The 14,157-nt window shown below is 39.5% G+C and overlaps 1 long non-coding RNA gene across 3 annotated transcripts in view; it reads left to right on the forward strand.

Moving 5' to 3' along the window:
- Positions 1–1,958: 1,958 nt before the first annotated feature.
- The window catches only part of LOC136845731 (uncharacterized), a 31,323-nt gene continuing 19,124 nt past the window's right edge, over positions 1,959–14,157 (forward strand). The window contains exon 1 of one of the 3 annotated variants that reach the window (XR_010855227.1): positions 1,959–2,387. This is a non-coding gene — a long non-coding RNA (uncharacterized lncRNA). The remainder of the gene's footprint in view (positions 2,388–14,157) is intronic. The other 2 variants (XR_010855228.1, XR_010855226.1) reach the window with 2 other exon arrangements.

Consider the following 14,157-nt stretch of genomic DNA (forward strand, 5'->3'; position numbering starts at 1 on the left):
TCTCAGGACTCTTCTCTGCTCCTTCAGAACCTAGTAGCCACACCAATGAACACACAGTAACCAGTCAAAATAACCGCATCAGCTCCCTCTTTCCCGTCCTGAGCTCTGAATGGCTGAAAGTCGCTAAGTGCTCGGCTTTATAACCTAATTTTTTAATTCATTCAAAACATGACGCCTCTCGTACTACTCCAGTTGTGATTACTTGATTTATTACAAGATAATCCTGATTAATATTTCATTCTTTAATGCAATACCTCGTTAAAATTTTACATACTGTGCCATAAACTTAGATAAATTATGGTGGAAATTTTTGCTACCTGCTGATATTTGAAGGGATACAATTTAAATTAGAAAGAGTTGTATTACTCCTTTTCTTCGGTCGAACTGCGATTATTTTTAATTTTGAAAATGTAATTCATCTGAATTTCTTTTTGTCTAAAAGCTGTTTGTAGTGTATAAAAAATCGTCCTCATACTACACTGGTTATTCTTTAAAGCTGCGGGTACTCATGACAGAATTACACTTTTGTAAATAAACCTCAGAATGACTTCCGAAAGAATGTATATGAATGGGTCTTTACTACTGGTCGCAATATGGGAAGCTCCTGATTTGATGTCTGGAAACAGTCATCAGAAAAGCTATTGTATAATTCTTTCTCTTAGTTAATATAATAATAGCTACCAAAAAATTATTATTTATTAAGCTGATTATCTGCTTTTAAGTTCACAGTGACTAAAATAAACATTTCTTGACCAGAATTAAAATAACGTCATGAATTTTGGTATATGGCCTGTGGCAACCAGCAAAAATGGCTGGCTCACAAAATTACATTTTTAAATAAACTTCTCAGAATATCTCCACTAACATATGAGCTTTTAATGTTTTTCTCGTGATAATTTCCCATTGTTTTCGCTTGCGTTCTGTTTTTAAATGCTGACTATGTATTATAAATGGAAAAAAATTGAAAATGCTCGTTCTCCAAGGCCAAAAGTAGACTCGGGGTTAAGAATATTCACAATTTTTGATTTGTTATTCCCCGATGTAGCACTAAATGTTATGGTCTATAGAAAGCAGTATTAACATGTTTACGCAGTTCTTTGCATTGCGCTAAACATTTGATAGTCAATAGCGCACACTTGAGGCTCCTTACTCACCATGAATGCAAAAAAAAAAAAAAAAAAAAAATTACAGAAGTGACAAATATTTCGTCAAAAGTCGGTCAGTGTATATGACGAAAACAGTCACTTCTGTTGCATATTATAGGTTTAGAATAAACAGACGTTCACCTTGGCGTAAGTTTTCTCCGTTTCGGTAAGGCAAAACAAGTTCAAGTAAAAATACGATTTGTATGTGTCCATCAGGATCGTACCCAATGGTTGGTGATTTGGGGAGATGAATTGGGAAAGACTTCAAATATTAAAAATTTTGCTAGTTCAGGCAGGAAAACTACTACCTTAATGAAACGGCATTTTGTCTTCTTAGTTGTCCGTGGTCTAATTACCTATACTGTAAAAAATAATAAACATTATAATTTCCTTATCTAAACTGTTATCTTTAAAAAATAAATGTTTTAATTCACGAAAAGCAGGTAAAGATAATGGTTATGCCTATCAGTTTAATTATTATCTCAATTTTTCATGAATGTTGTAAATGCTGAATTAATGATAACTGCATATTGGCAATGTGTAAAGAGGAGGTTCGAGGGATGGTTGAGAAACTAAATGAGTGCTACAGTAATGTAAACCTATGACCCGAGCTTTACTCTTAATAATATCTCTTGAAACTATTAACTTGCACTTGGAGATTAATTTTCATTCTGTTTATTTTTTAGAGGGGATAATGTTAAAGTTTTGCATTTATGAAATTCTGACTGTGAAACCGCCTCCACGATAAATCCTAGCTTAAAAAAAAATTTAGGTTGCACAAATCGGCAACAGAGACCTTGCAAACTGAGAAGTGTGTCGTTACACGGCAACTAATCTGACGCTTTCAGTGGAGCCTCCAGTGAGAAAATTCGTTCATGATTTTTCACGTACTTTAAGTAAATTTTACATCTGTATCCAACTTCTTAAAGGTTTAAGCAGCGAGATGAAATTTGAATAGTTCGCCACCTTGAGGTGCGTTGTGGTGTGCATTTATTTTTCTTTGCCTCCTGGTGGTTAAAACAGCAAACAGGCGTAGTAGACTTTCATGGACAGATGTTTATTCGTCGTTTATATCACGTTGCTCCTTTTGCTGCACCTGCCGTACTCTTAACAGTCTTGGATCGTCATCAAGAAATCCACTGTCATTAAAACGTATTTGTTAAATCCAACGGCCCTTTAGAAGAAGACGGTGACAAGCAAGAGTCGTGAATCTTCACAAGGAGCAACTTCATAATGAGAGAGGTAAGATGAACTCACCATTTTCCTTTCCTTGCCTTTGCTTTTATGATGTTAATCATTTGTTGGATAAGTTCTAGTACTTGCGTTGTTATCAATCAGTAACCGTTTAAAAAGGTTTTGTCTTCGTATATTTGTGAAGTATCCAGCAGGAAATAAACAGCCTAGAAATTTGGTTATTACTGTACAGTAGTAGGCCTAGCCGTGGGCATAGTTGGGCTACTGTATATCCAATAGTTTGGGCAAGAATAGGAAACTCAAGATTTTCTTATTGAACTCTATTTGGTTAACTTTGGCTCACTGTCTAAATGAATGGTAGGATTTTACTTCAATGAAATTATCATTTTCCCGTGTTTTAGGCTGTGTACATTGGACATTTCTGACGTTTGTTTCTTTAACAAACGACCTAATCAGGCACACCTAACCTTAACGTAACCCAGGGCTCCAGGTCCTTACCATAGTGCTTGATATTATTTTAAAAACATTTAATGACTTACTGTATCTGAATGAAAACTATAAATGGTATTAAGGTCCTGTTTCACTCATATTGTTTTTCCCCACCCAAAAACCTTGCTTGCCCACTCTGGACCCCCGAATTGTAGGATATAATGGTGGGGTCTACTGTTTCTGAAAGTTTCCATTTGCAAACAAAACTAGTCAGAAACATGCAAAGTACACATTAAAATATAGGGCAGTGATATTTTGAAGTCCAAAATGCAATAATGGTTTAAAGTGAAACCGTAACAAACAAACCACCTTTACATTAGATTGTGTTATGTGCTACCACCCTAAACAATCCCTCCCCCACCCCAGTGATTATTATTGTATCCTGCATGTTGAATGAATCAATGATAAACTAATGCATTTGTATAGCAATAGTTATTCAGGTTTTTTCTGTTTCTGTTGCATTTTCTTACAATAGGAAAATGTAGCTCCTAACCTACCATAACTCCATAGTGGGAAACCAAGGTTCTTGGATGGAGAAGTAGGCTGTGCTGGAACCATACATAACCTAACCTAGAGTACTGTAACACTCAGGGTAAAATATGGGAATGGAATCTAATATAAGGCACCAATGCCCTTTACATGATTAGGCTTAGGCTTGGTAAAAGTGCAGTTTGGTGCACATCTTCCATTGGTCATGACCTGCTTAAAAGCAGACCAGAGACAAAACAAGGATGCATCATTACTTAGCCTATTATAGGGTACTTAGACCTGGCCTGGTTGGGGGGGGCCTTGCCCCATTAAGACTCCCCTCTTCAAGAGACCTTTTTGCATAGCAGTATGATGGCATGCAAGAGTTCTGCAGTGGAACCAGGGTTTCTATCCAGGCATAAATGGGAAATAAACCCATTTAACATGAAGTGTCATATCCCTTACATGATTGTAACATGCTTCTTGTAAATGAAAGCAATTTCTAAAAGGAATGTGCTGCATCATTTTAGGGCCGTGCTATACAGTGAACTGTTAAGAACATAACCTTTCTAGAAAATTATGGTAAGTGTTTATGAATCACCTAAGTGAGGAACTTTACACCTTACCTCCCTCCAGAATTTGTTTATTTTAGCCTATTTGTATGGGCAATTTCTTGTATTCACAAAATTAGTAGAATGGTTGACTGTAAAATGGATACAACGATTATTGAAAAGACAGATGGCTTTCCAGCAGTCCAATTAGCCTATATCTAGTTCCTGGCAACATTCTTTCTGTAATCATTCTATAAAGGGTGTTGGGTGTACTTGGCATTGATTGGGATGATATAAATTAACTTTCCAGTTTTATTTAGTGCTCCAAATATCATGTCATCACCACTAATCATTCTTTTAGCCTTTTTGCTTCTTACCCCTCAGCAGAAGCTGTTCTAGTGGCATATTGAATGGGAACTTAGCCCCAGGTTCACAAAATATAAATTTGTATTAAAAATACTTGAGCTCATAATCACTGAAATTTGACACACTTTTGATGTCTGTATGCAATTTTTCAGAAAGTATTTTTATTTTTACACTTTTACTTTATTTTTCTCTGGTAAATAGATCTGCTTTTGACATTGCCACAAGCAATTAAGTATCTTAGAAATGCCCTGATAGTTGTAAAACAAAGCAATCTTACCATTCTTTTAAGGAGAGAATAACCTAAAATTAAGGAAGGTCACAAGAAGCAAATAATTCTACCTTACTATAACAGTTTTGAATGTCGAACTAGATCCAAATTGGGAACGGTGGGCAGGCAACAGCAGTTTTTCATGATTGATAACTAAGATTATGTGGTTTTTAAAGCTGATGTTGCAAGTACCGAGCTTCACTGCTTAACCCAGGTTTAATCCCCAGGATCAACAGACAGTCATGGAACAGCTTCCAGTCACATGCTTATATGTCATGGGCATTACCGAATGTTGGGTCTCGGTCATTACATTCCTGCCTGCTTGGCAAATCTCAAAAGCAGGCTTCATCCTGAGAATAAGCCAGTTAACCCCAGGACATGTATTTATCTTTATCTTACACTGGTGACCTCTTGGAGTGGCCTGGTGGACAAGCATGGTTCTTACCTAACCTCTTAACACCAGATGGATTAAGTATGGCCATTCCCTGACAACTGACGAACTAAATATGGCCATTCCCTGACAACCAAAGAACCCTACAGTTCTGGCTACTCTACCTACTGTAGGTAGACTAGGCATGGCTTTTGCATTAACCCAGATGATTAGCAGCCTAACTATGGCCATGCCCACCAAAATATATTACTTAAGATTCTTTGCAGCGTGCCTTCGGCCCCTAGCTACAACCCCTTTCATTCCTTTTACTGTACCTCCTATCATACTCGCTTTCTTCCATCTTACTTTCCACCCTCTCCTAACAATTGATTCAAGTGCAGTTGCAAGGTTTTCCTCATGTTACACCTTTCAAACCATTACTGTCACTTAACATTGCAGTGCTGAATGACCTCATAGGTCCCAGTGCTTGGCCTTTGGCCTAAATTCTATATTCAATTCGATTCAACCAAAATATAAAGCCACTAATGGACTGAATATTCTGTATGGCTCAAGCTCGCACTCTTACATGAGCTTCAGAGGTCATAACAATAGCATGGTAAACTCAATCATGGTTCTCACATAACTCCCTGGTGACTGACTGACTAACAAAAGCCATGCCGGTTGCTACTGAGCCAATCTTGTAAGAGAAGAATACTACATGATGTCTTTGGACAAAGTAGCAAATATGGGTGTTCTAAACTTCCCCCCCCTCATCAACTGAACTATTTGCCTGGTTCCAGAATGAAGAAATATAATTTTGTATCTCTGAATTGTCACAAGTTCTGTTTAAAAGGTGGGTTTTACTCAAAGCAGTCCTGAATGCCCTTTTCCCCAGCACCAACCTCTGGCTGGACAAGCAAGATGAGAGGATAATGTATGTGGACCTACACAAATTCCTTTTGGTTTTCCTTACCACCACCCATCCACACACAATAGGGCCTTGAATGACTGAACACACCAGTGTGAGACACAATGGCCAGAACATCATGGGGCAGACTTGATTCCCTCCTGAAACTGCAAGAACTTGACACAAAGAAGCTGAAGAACAGTGACAGGGAAAGAGAAGTACTCTATAGTCGTGCTGCTTTCCAATAAACATCTGATGTGCCCTCCCAGGTGCTGGAGGAGTCCACCTGGCAGAACTGTTGAAGAAGGCTGATGAGTTGCTGGAGGCTTCCAAGGCTTCACAACACACTGGCTGGCCATCTGTGAAGCCAGAGAAGACTAGGACCAGTACCAGCACAATGAGACCCAAGCCAATGCCATGCACAAATGCCCGTTCAAGCTGTGACAAAAGGGGCATGCATACCCACCAGTGCTTTCCATTTACCATCATAAATTTGGTAAGGCAGCCAAGAACTGCACCTCCAGATGCTGCTGGAGAAAATAAATGAGCAAAGCAGCTATCTGAAAAATTATGGCACCTACCACAGATCTACAAGTGCCTGCTCCACCAGATTCTATGTCACCAATCATACCTCTGGCGGGAGGCTCCTGGTGGATACTGGCACCTTTACATCCATCCTTATGGTGTTAAAGGAAGAGTAAGCCACACACAAGACACCAAGCTATGCCTACTAGCAATTAACAGGAGCCCTATACCAACATACAGATACAGATGGCTCACCCTCTATCCTATGGGGAAGAAATTCAGGTGGAACTTCATTGTCACAAAAATCCAGATGCTCCTGCTCAGCATCAATTTCATTTAACACTATGGGCTGCTTGTCAGTGTCACATTCTACTGCTACCTGGACTTGGCTACTGTTTAGATGGCCCCACTGACCTCTGGGTCCAAGCGAATGCCCCTATCTACAGTAATTCTAATGGACCCACACCTGCAGGACTTCCCAAGTGTCTTCAAGCCTAGACTCAGACAGATGCCTGGCATCCGTACAAAGCAGAGTGTACATCTCGTCAAACAACACCTTCACCTCCATCTCCTCCAAGTTCCACCACCTACCTCCAGAAAAACAAAATATGTGCAAATCAAAGTGAATGGAGTCCAGTTTGAATTGAACTGCATTGAAGTTGCCAATGCCCACTTCAAGAACAAGAAACCAATAACTTCCTTGACTTAATCACTAGTATAGAGTGGGAAGCCATCCCTTTTGGCACCGTCCACCAAACCATTCTGGGCAACACTGGCACGAAATGCTTCCACTTCGTAATTCAAAGATCTTTTAAAAAAATGTTATTCTTTCCCACATTCTCTGGAAGTGACTTTGCAGTTCGATTCCCTCACAGCCCAGACCTTCCAATTGGATCCGTCCTGGTCAGTTTTGGGGGTGCTTGTCCATGGAACTTACTGTAGGTGGGACTGATGCTGGTTTCCTATTTGAATGAACGTTATTTCTGGTCTCGTTATTAAGTTAAATGTTAAAGTAGCCAGTTCTCGTTAATTGTTCAAGACTTTTTGTAGGACTTGTACTTCTTTCATTCTCTGTATGGGGAGCCTTGATAACCTGCAAATACATAGGTTTTATTCTCTCTCCTTGCAATCAATATTGCTCTGAGACTTGTTCCAGGATGGGACTCCACATTGGTGTTGGCCTTTCAGAGAGAGCATCTTTATAGTATTGTGCAAGAATCCCAGAGGATTGGTTCTTTTATTCATTTGTCCATGGGACTTCTTTAAAGTTTACACCAACAAACTCTTTGAATTTTGGGTTATTTTAGAGGATACCCTTGGCTGCTCTTGTTGATTACGGTTATAGTTACCCAGAAATTTGTAAGAAAGTAAGTTCATAAGCTCCAGCAATGGATAGGGACTTAGGGTCTTGCTTTTGTGGGAATCTTTCGTTTAGACTTTAGGAAAGGAGCTCAAAGAGATTTCAGTGCCATTTGTTCTGTATTTTGGGCTCTGTTTTGGGAATTCAGAGGATACTGTAATCCTATGGGCTATTTTGGGACAGAACCCTTCAGAAGGGGTTCTGTGTTTCCCTTGTGTTCTTAGGAAATGTCCAAGGAAACTTCAAAGGAATATTGACAGGACTAAGGACAATTTCTGATGTTCATGCTTTTGAATAAGGCAAAGAGTTTTTTCCTGCTTTTATTCCAGGAATATTTTGTGGGATACAGTAGGTAACACTCCAGCATCCACTTCAGTCCTGATGCAGGTCAGTATAATGGAGACAGTTCCATGTGAGGCTAGTCCTCTGGGTTTACCCCCATAAGAACATTCAGGACAATGCATTCCAGGAATTTGCTTCCCATATTATTACCCTGGATACCTGAGATTAGTAGTCCCAGTGGTTCTTCATAATCTTGGATGGCAGTTTTTGCTTTTGCTGTTCCCTGTTGAGGTTTTAGCCTCTGGGAGCATGGTTCTGTAGTTTTTGGAACTAACGTGCTCCAGAGCCACTATGGTAAGTAGTACGTATTGCTTTCTCGAATCTGTTCTTGAAAGGGTAGCATAACTTTCCTGTACCAGATTTCTCATACTTTAATAGTGACTGAGCATAGTACTCTTTTCTCTTGGTTTTAAGGGGTAGGTCTCTTGAAAACATCATGCTCATATCATAGGTAGCCAGGGCCAGTGCCTTCTCCCTGCGAGATATTGAGCAGCATTTTCTCTGGACTGTCCAACTGGGTGCATTATGCATAAGCTCAACTTGTGGATTTGAAGGTTAGCATTGTCTTAGTCTCTTGTTTTATCAGTTGTTGTTGTTGTGTTGTAGTTGTTGTCATTCCCCAGACTCTGTTATGCCAGGAAGCCTGCACCGCGCAAGGAGGACACCACGCTTACTGGATCTGACCATACTGTGTGGTAGTGTGGATGTTGTGTTGTTGTCTAAGGGCTGCCAAGTTAGGGCAATCTACTAAGAGATGTGTAATTGTGTGGGGACTAACTTGGCAGAGTGGACATATGTCTGTTTGGGTGTTGTCTATGCAGTGTTTGTAGGTGTTTAGTGATTGGTGATGACCACAGCGAAGTCGAGTCAGGTGTACTCTCTCCAATCTTGAGAGCTGTGTTTCTGTGCTGCTTATGTTGGGTGGGGGGGTGCCGAGTATTTTGTTGTTGGGAAGGTTATTAAGTGCTTGTCTGGTGAGGTGAGTATGGATGTGCTTTTTGTTTTGTGTGATGTTTGTGGGTGGTGGTATAGAATTCAAGATATTTGTATAGTGTCTGTGTGGTGTATTCGCTATTTGCCTGTGTGTTGGAGGGTGGTCGTGAAGGTAATAGCATGGGCTGTTTGTGTTGTTTATGACTGATGCCAAGAATTGTGTGCCTCTCATGTCTAAGTGTTGCCTGATGGTGAGAATCTTGGTTTCAGCGTGTAAGTGTTCTATTGGTGTGGATTGTGTACTGCCAAGGATGATTCTAAGAGCTGTGTTTTGTATTATTTGTAGTTTGTTTAGTTGTGTGTTGGATATGGCAGGGTGCCAGGCTGGGCTGGCGTAGTTTATTATGGAGCGGATGTATTGTTTGTATACTGTGATGAGCGTTTCTTTTTGTTGTCCAAATGTTGTGCCTGTTAGTGATCTTAGTGCATTTAGTCTAGGTCTGCATTTCTTGATGATGTTACTGACATGTGGAGCAAATGACATTGAAGTGTTGTATGTGACTCCTAGGATTTTTGTTTCATGTGTGTGTGGAATTGTGGTGTTGTTCAGCGTTGCTGTGGGTCTGTACTGATGTTCTTTGTTGTGACTAGTGAGTAGTGTACTTGTGGATTTTGTTGGTGCTACCTGTAATCTGTTTTGTGAGCCAGTTTTCAAGTTGTGTTATGTAAGTCTGTACTAGTGTGAAGCATACGTTTTTGTCTGCATGTATTGATATGATTGTTAGATCGTCTGCATATGAGAGATGTATATGTTGTTAGGTGGTGTTGGTATGTCATGCATGAATAGGTTAAAAAGTGTTGGACTTAGGACGGAGCCTTGTGGGACGCCGTTCAGGAAGTTTCTGATTTTGGATGACTCGCCATTGTAGTGTACAAATGCTTGTCTGTCTGTTAAGTAATTGGCGAGCCAGCGTTTGGTGTTGTTGTGTAGTGTAGTGTTGTAAACTTTGTTGATGAGAAGTGGTCTAGAGATGGTGTCAAAGGCTTTACTTAGGTCTATTGTGATTAGCAGTGTTCTTTGTGGTGGGTGTCTGGAGTTAATGCCATCTTGTATTTTTTGTGAGAGGTTGGTGAGTAGTGTTGTTGTGGAGTGGTGTGGTCTGTAGCCATGTTGAGTGGGTGACAGTGGTATGTGTGGTGTGGTTTTGCGTAAGATGAGGCGTTCTACTACTTTTGATGGTGTGCAAAGTAAAGTTATAGGTCTGTATGAAGCTGCTCGTGTAGGTGTTTTGTTTGGTTTTAGAAGTGCTATTATTTTCCCCAGTTTCCAAATGTGTGGTATAATGCAGTGTGCGTATGAATAGTTGGATATGTTTGTCAGTGTTTGTGTGCCATGGGGACCTAGATGTTTTAAGTGAATGTTTGAAATGTTATCGATGCCCATGGCTGCAGAGTTTTTAAGTTGTTTAATGATTCTAGCAGTGTCTTCTGTTGTGGCTAGTATTACTGTGTAATCTAATGGGAACTGTTGTTTGCGTCTGTAGATGTGTCTGTCTTCTTTGTATTTGCGTAGGTGGCTGATTTTTGCGTAGTGGTTTATTAAGATGTTGGCTTGTTGTTTGCGTGAAGGGATCTTGTCAGATGTGGTGATTGAGGCGTGACTTTGAGTGTTCCCACTGTTTGAATTGATGAGACTGTTGATAGTTCTGTGTAGTTTGGATGGGTTGGTTCTGTAGTCTAGTGTACCTTGAAAAGTTTGCCAGTTCTCTGTCTGTTTTTAGTTAATTTGGTGTTTATTTCTGTGTTTAAATCATGTATGCGGTTTGTGTGTGTGGGGTTGGTGTATTTCTTAAATTGTTTCGTTCTGTTATGAGTCTGTTTATGTCAGGCGTGAAGTTTGGGTTGTAGTGTTTTCTGTTGCCTTTAGGAACGTTTCTTTTGTCTGCATTGTTTATTATGTCGTTGAATTGTATTGTTGTATTGTTTAGTGTCTGTGATGATGTTATGTGTGTGTGGTTTAGCTCCCGGAAATGAGCCTCAGTGGTTTCCAAGTACTCATCCCAGGCAGCGCGCTTGTAGTTAGGGATGGTGTGTCTTGTATGTGAGAAAGTGTCATGTGTGGTTCGGGTGTTATTAAAATAGGAAGGTGGTCTGATGATAGGTCTGTTTGTGTTTTCCATGTGATTGATGGTGCTATGTTGGGTGAGCAAAATGTTATGTCTGGGGAAGTGAGACTAAAGTTGGCTTGGTGTGGTGTGTGTGTGCATATCTGTGTTGTTTAGTACCGTATTTGACGGCGTATAAGACGCACTTTTTTAATAAAAAAATGGCCTAAAAAATCCCCCTGCGTCCTATGTACATAATGTAGGCTCAAAATTTAAGAATTTTTGCCGAAATTATACATGAAACGTCACGTAGATGTTGTAGCCTAGCCTAACATTCAATGTTATCCTAATAACCTATTAAAAACCAAAGTTTATTATAATTATATTTATCATTATCACACTTACCATTACCACAATTACTACTGCTGGTATTATAATCAATATCTACGTTGTTGTTATCGATATTTTCATTAAAATGTGTTATCGTTATCGTCGTCTATAGCGCATCGCCGCATTCCACATTTACAGAGTTACAGTACGTGTGCTGCCACCTATTGGTGATTATCTCGAGAGCTTCACAGATAACAAGTGCTTCGTTCAGTTGGTAGTTGGCAATTCCTGCTAACATTCTCTTTACGCATAACAACATGGCTTCGATCAATTGGTGGTTGACAATTCCTGCTACCATTCTCTTTAGGCATAATAACAAGGCTTCGTTGAGTTGATACTTCGTAACTCGTGCTAGCATTCTCTTTTAAGAATAATAACATGGCTTTGTTCAGTTGCTCACGAGACTCGAGCTGTTACATAGGGTACATTTTTATTTACTGGATTTTACCCCTGCAAATATGGATACGGGAAGCAAGAGGCAAAGTTACACTATTCGCTACAAACTTCAAGTTATAGAATATGCTAAAGAACACAGCAACAGAGCAGCAGCAAGATATTTTGGTCCTCCTCCTACTGAAAAAATGGTACGTTCTTGGAGGCTGCAAGAAAATAAACTACGGGGAGCGAAGAAAGGAAACCGTAACCTTCGTTTTTCAGCCCCACATTGGCCTGCAATTGATGAGGAAATAAAAAAGTGGGTAGTAGATCAAAGGAACTCAGGCAGGTGTGTGTCTACGAAAATGATCAGGAACGAAGCCAGGAAATTTGCACACGAACACAGGATTGAGAATTTTAAAGGCACAGAAGGGTGGTGTTATCGGTTTATGAAAAGGGAAGGTTTGTCAATGCGAACAAAAATGACAATTGCACAGAAAATGCCAGCTGACTATGATGATAAAATAGTAAATTTTCATCATTTTGTTATAGCTGCCAGAAAAAAAACTCCTTTTGAACTAGGCCAGATTGGAAATATGGATGAAGTTCCACTAACGTTTGATGTTCCATCAAATAAAACTGAGCGAGAAGGGAGCAAAGACTGTTGCAGTGAAAACTACAGGTCATGAAAAGACACATTATACGGTTGTTCTTTCATGTTGCGCCGATGGAACAAAACTGCCCCCTTTTCTTATTTTTAAAAGAAAAACTCTTCCCAAAGAAAAAATACCAAAAGGTGTGCATGTTCATGTTCATCCTAAAGGTTGGATGGACGAGGATGGGATGAAGTTATGGTTACGAGATGTATGGGCAAGACGTCCTGGTGGATTATTAAGAAAACCTTCCCTCTTGGTTTGGGATCAGTTCCGAGCCCATAGAACTGAAGTCATTAAAAGGAAAGTGGCAGAATTAAAGACTGAGATAGCAGTTATTCCTGGTGGGCTTACAAGTCAACTGCAACCTTTAGATGTATCTCTTAATAGGCCATTCAAGCAAAACATGAAGGAGCTTTGGAACAAGTGGATGACAATGCCAAACCACGACCTCACACCAACAGGAAGGATGAAAAGACCTAGCATTGCAGAAGTCTGTGAATGGGTAAAGCAAGCTTGGGATAACATCAAACCAGAAATTGTTGTGAAATCTTTTAAAAAGTGTGGTATCAGCAATGCTCTTGATGGAACAGAGGATGACGCATTATTTCAAAATGATGATGATGATGGAGCTGAGGAGTTCCTGGGTTTTAGTGACGAGTCTGACGACGACGGTGAATTTTCTGGTTTTGAAGAGGAATAAAATTTGATGGCCTAGTTTTTTATTTTTGTTATGCTCACTTATTATGATGTCTTACGTTTTATTATTTTATTTTCCTAACTTTGGCAATAGTAAGGTTTCTGTGTATGGATTGTGTTTTCTTCTTCCCCAAATATTTTCCATAATCATTTTACTGTACATCACCAACGTTGTCTGCACGCTTACAAACGATGGTGCTGCCACCTAACAGTATTCATGTCAAGCCAAGAGGCAGCTTTCAGCTGCAGTGATGAAACGTAGTAAATTCCAGAGCTTGATTGCATACTTTTATAATATATAATGGATATATATAACATATATTACCGTAGGTAACATCTTTATTAATGTTTTTGTTGATTCTGCCGGTAAGAAACAATGTTTACAAATGAATGTGTTGCAATCTATTGGTAAACCTATGAGGTAGCTTTCAGCAGCAGACGAAACATTCGATCGTAGTAAATGGCTGATTGTATAATACATATTTTGATAAGTATAAATAAGGTAAATAACTTCTTTATTAATGTTTTTGTTGATTCTGTTGGTAAGAAACAATATGCATATGATAACCTAATACTACAGTTTTTACTTACCAAAATCATATGAGCATAGGCTAGGAAACATTTTTTTTCCCTCAATGTCCTGCTGAAATTGGGGTGCGTCCTATGCAGACATGCGTCTTATAAGCCATCAAATACGGTATGTATAGCTGGTCTGATTGTGTTGAGATGTCTGTGCCTCTGTGTGATGTCTTGGTGGGCGTACCGCTCTGTGTGTTTGGCATTGAAATCTCCTCCCAGAAGTATATCTGGGAGGGTATTCAACGCCTGCAGTCTAATTGTGAAGTTTGCTGGTAAACCCGGTGAATATTCTGGAGGGATGTATGTGTTGATGATTGTGATTTGTTTATTGTGCCCTATTTTGATATTAAATGCTTGTAGTTCTGTATGTCTGTCTACTTGTGTTAGTGTTCTGATGTGCTGTGCTTTTTCAATGTAGGATATGTTATGGTGTATGTA

This window comes from Macrobrachium rosenbergii, chromosome 14 (genome assembly GCF_040412425.1).
Source record: "Macrobrachium rosenbergii isolate ZJJX-2024 chromosome 14, ASM4041242v1, whole genome shotgun sequence".
In the NCBI taxonomy this organism is placed as follows: Eukaryota; Metazoa; Arthropoda; class Malacostraca; order Decapoda; family Palaemonidae; genus Macrobrachium; species Macrobrachium rosenbergii.